We start from the raw sequence: 4,952 nt of genomic DNA on the forward strand, positions 1-4,952 counted from the left end.
AAGAAATAAACTTGTTATGTGCTCCTAAGATTATGGACTCATTTGCTATTGCTGCATAACTTATTTAAGCTGATTGATTCTCTTTCTTTAATATTTTGATGTTTCAAAGCAAAATTTTGATTATATTTTATATATAGTTTTCTTTCCTGCACTTTTCTTCCTAACTTTATTTTGAAATGTTTAATAATATGCAGGAGCCTGACCAGGTGATGGCACAGTGGATAGAGTGTTGGACTGGGATGTGGAGGACCCAGGTTCGAAACCCTGAGGTTGCTAGCTTGAGTGTGGGTTCATCTGGTTTGAGCAAGGCTCACCAGCTTGAGCCCAAGGTCACTGGCTTGAGCAAAGGGTCACTTGGTCTGCTGTAGCCCCCGGCCAAGGCACATATGGGAAAGCAATCAATGAGCAACTAAGGTGTTGCAACAAAGAATCGATGCTTCTCATCTCTCTCCCTTCCTGTCTGTCTGTCCCTATCTGTCCCTCTCTCTGACTCTCTCTGTCTCTGTCACACACACACACACACACACACACACACACACACACACACACAAATGCAGGAGTGGTCATCAAAACATAAAAGACAAATAGATTTTTTATTCTTAATGTTAAATGATTAATTGTTTTTTTCTTATCCATTCTCCTCCTGGAAACAATGAATGGCATTGATTCACTGGGTGAAAAGCCCCACAGCAACTACCAGCTATGAGGAATCACTGGGAAGGAAGAAAATACATCAGTTGCTAGGCACCCCATTATCTGTACAGAATATCACTACCTCCCACCACCTTCACTTCTGTGGCTTCACAATCTGCTACTTGTTTGGTTCCTCTGATAGTTTATTTTGGCTTTCAACTCTACCAGGAGAAAAATATTGGTGTTTTACCTAAGATTCAGCAGTTTTATAATACCAAAATTGGGGGTGTTTTATCAATAATGAAACATCCCAGAATCCCTGGGCCAGCCAGCATCGTGTTGTGTGTACAAACAAGTCAAACCCAGCTAAATGGAACTGATGCCTGAGGGGAGGGGGCAGGTTGAGCAGGACAGAAGGACCTGGTCTGCTCAGGCACCTGCCACTAGCCTGGGTACAGTCCTCCCTGTGGCCAACTTAACCTTTATTCTTCAAAAAAAAATTTTTTTTAATGGTAAAGATCCTTGAAGGAGAGTAAGATGGAAAACAGAAAATGTTAAGTTGTTTTGGGCACTTAAATTAGAGAACGACAGATAGAATCAGTGCTGTGATTTCATTTTACAAATACTTTTCTTTTTGGCTTATTGCTGAGGGTAATTTCTATTTGGTGTCATAGAACCTTCATCTCTCAACAACTCAAAAGCCAAAAACATTTTTTGGGGATCAATGATTTTGAAATTCACGTCTTTGGCTAGCCTTGCCTCACCTTTTCCATTTTCATACTTTATCATAATCACAGTGGAGGGAAAAGGAGGCAGTTTAAAGAAGAAATGGAAAGAGAGCAATGAAGCCAAGTAGTCATGCCGGGGTTTGCTGTCTGCTTGGTCAGCCGATCGTTTCTGTGATGAATCCACTTAGACTTACTTTTCAATATTGATGTATTTATAGGGCACGAACTGGTAATTAGTTATTGACTCTGTGGAAAAACAAATTGTTTGCAAAGTGTTTATTCTATGATGTCCCATGATACAAAGGAGTTTCAGAATGACCGATGACTTTTCCAAACAGTTTAGTTTATTCCTACATACAAAAGAGTCCCCCGTGGCTACCACACTGCTTATGAGGAATCCAGTCCTGAGTCATTTGAAAACAAACATTCTGAGGACAGACTTAAAAATACATTAACTGAGAAACAAAGAAAAAAAAGAAGAATGACAAAACTGGGTTTATTTTCAAAGTGGTATAAAAAAAAACTGAAGAATTTCTGAGTGTTTAATCCACTCTGTGCCCACTGATGCCTATTCACTCTCTGAACTATCTTCTGGATCTGTTGAGTGTGCCACTCAATAGCTCATGTCACCTCTCTGCCTCCCCCATCATTTATCTACTTATTCCTAATAATTGTGGAAGCCATGTTAGGGATTTTATTATACTACTCTTTCTACTTGTGTGTAGGTTTAAAATGCCCTGTAATAACAAGTAAAAAAAGAAATAAATAGATTGGCACAAGATCACAGAAGTTTTTCTAGCTCTAACATTTGTTTAGTCTGCTATTTGGAGCGATAGAAGTCTCAGCCAGTGTTTACTCTGAACATCTAGCTTATATAACTGGTTTTTAAGTTTTATACAACTGGTATTTTTTAAATTATAGAATTAATGTGAGATAATTAGAGCAATACACTTAATTATTGACTTCTACCATCCCCTTTCCCAAATTCCCACTGTTCCTGAAGAAATAAGGGTATCTTTCCACCTTTTTTCCTCCTGTGGTCATATGAACATATGTACACTTTGATATTTTTAAATTTTCTTTACAAAATTTGGGCTACTAATTTATCACTATTTATTACCTAATACATCAAGGACATTCCCTAGCACCAGACACAGATCTAACTCATTTCATTATATATTTTTTCAATCCCACCTTAATTAAGTTATAAGTAAGTAGCCCAAATTTTATAAAAGAGCCAAAGTTTATATAAGTATATAAATGTTTGTATGATCAGAGAAAAAAGGGCGGAGAAATACCCTTATTACTGTTTTTTGGATAATGAAGATAAGATGGTACGTCAACATTTCAGGATGGATTTGAAATAACCAATATAATGACTGCTTTAAAAATACTAGAAAAACGTTTGCCATCACTTTTGAAGTTGTCACTATTTCTCTTGTCCATTTATTCATTTCTTCTTTCAATAAGTAGTTCTTTAAGACGTTTCACATTAATATTGCTAATACAGTCAATCCATTGCTGTCCTCATAGGAGAGCCATGGTCTGGAACTCACACTAGTTTTTTAAAATCAATGCCTTTAAGTTCTCCAAACTAGCAAAAGTCCTGAATCTGCAAATGGTTCTTATATAAATGTGTCTGAGTTATCTGGTTAAGGGAAGTCAATAGAACTCACAAAAGAAAGTTACTAAAAGTAGAGACTTATAATTTAGTTTCTAGTGGTAATCAAGTGCTGTTAATTTTAAGGCCTGGGAAGAAGGAATGGTGAGAGAAGCTTCCAGTTCTTTGCTCTCCTTTTTTATAAAAACTTTTATAAAGGGAGGATCGCTTTGCTTTCCACCGTCTTCTGTGATCACAAGGTGGCAGTGTTTCTGAGCTTTGCTGCCGCAGCAAGGGCAGAGCTGCTGTAGGAAAGTGAGAAGAAATGACGTAGATAAACCTTACTGTGTGAAATAAATCCAACTGGCAAAGAAATTTCAACTGGTTGTTCAGTAGTTTACATGTCTGGAGGTGTGAGCATGTGCCTGGGTCTTGAATGTATTTGTAAGTTTACAATTTAGTGACTTTTTTAGAACTCCTAAAAGATGAGAGCTGGTAGAGGTCTTTGGAGGACAGGAAGGTGGTGAGGCTGGGACATAGTGAAGGGAACCGCATGGAGGGCTAAGGAGGTTTGACTCTGGTCGGCACTGGGGAGCTACTGAAAGGTTTTTCAACATGGTTGAGTGTGGGGGTTGGTGCTGACTGCGCTTGGGAAAGATATATGTGGCAGTATTTTGTAGGTTGACAATGGAGGGGAAGGAACGTGTTTAGATACCTAAGGCAGGCTAGCTAGTCAAGAAGCCATTTCGAAGAATTAAACAAGACCTAATCATCTAGATTAAAGTAATGTCAAAAATAGAGAAGAGATTTGAACTGTAAATAAAAGTATAAGTCAGTAAGACTCTATGATTGGGATTTTGAGAGAGCAGCCCTAAATTAAGTGACTAGGTAGATAGTCACATTATTATAACTGAATGGATTCTATCAGAGAGATAGAAAACAAGTTTAAGGTAGAATAGGGTATATTGTGATCAAGAGCCCTGTAAAATATCATTTGGAGAAGATTAATCAGCTGAAAATTAGAAATTAACCTTTGAGAGGGAAAGAGTATATAATATTAAAAGTCACAGCGTAGGGTATTTCATAGTCTAGAAAGCCAAAGCCATGGAAGTGGGCATGTACTATCAGTAGTGGGGATGAGTTTATATCCCAAATAATAATTACCATGGTAGTTAAAATATTCTTTCTATAGTAATTAATATTTTATGAATATTATGTAAGTCATGAATATATGCATTTTACAATAGCATTCACATAAGCTGTGTATAAAAATCTTTTTTTTTTTTTTTTTTTTTTTTTTTTTTTTTTTTTTTACAGAGACAGAGAGAGAGTCAGAGAGAGGGATAGACAGGGACAGACAGACAGGAACAGAGAGATGAGAAGCATCAATCATTAGTTTTTTGTTGCGCATTGCGACACCTTGGTTGTTCATTGATTGCTTTCTCATATGTGCCTTGACCACAGGCCTTCAGCAGACCGAGTAACCCCTTGCTCGAGCCAGCGACCTTGGGTCCAAGCTGGTGAGCTTTTGCTCAAACCAGATGAGCCCACGCTCAAGCTGGCAACCTTGGGGTCTCGAACCTGGGTCCTCGGCATCTCAATCCGATGCTCTATCCACTGCACCACCGCCTGGTCAGGGTATGTGTATAAGAAAATCTTGAAAGTTTTATTTATAGCATTCTAGAAACATAGAATCCAGGTAAAAGAGGTGTGTTTGCCATGCAGATGCAGTTATAAAGCAAATCATTTAGTCCCACCCCCATTTCAATCATTACCTTTAAGTGCCCCCTCCAAATTGAAAACCATCCCTCAACAAGAAAATGAGAAGAGAAGAAAGCCAGGGGAAGTGGTTCTTAACCTTGTCCATGCCTCCAAATCACCTATGGCTCTTCTTTTAAAAAATACATGTTTGGATCCTGTTCAAGGCGATTTTCATTCAGTGGATCTGGAGAAAGAAAACCAGAAAATAAAAGTTTTGTGTAAGCCACAGG

This window comes from Saccopteryx bilineata, chromosome 1, assembly GCF_036850765.1.
Source record: "Saccopteryx bilineata isolate mSacBil1 chromosome 1, mSacBil1_pri_phased_curated, whole genome shotgun sequence".
NCBI lineage: Eukaryota > Metazoa > Chordata > Mammalia > Chiroptera > Emballonuridae > Saccopteryx > Saccopteryx bilineata.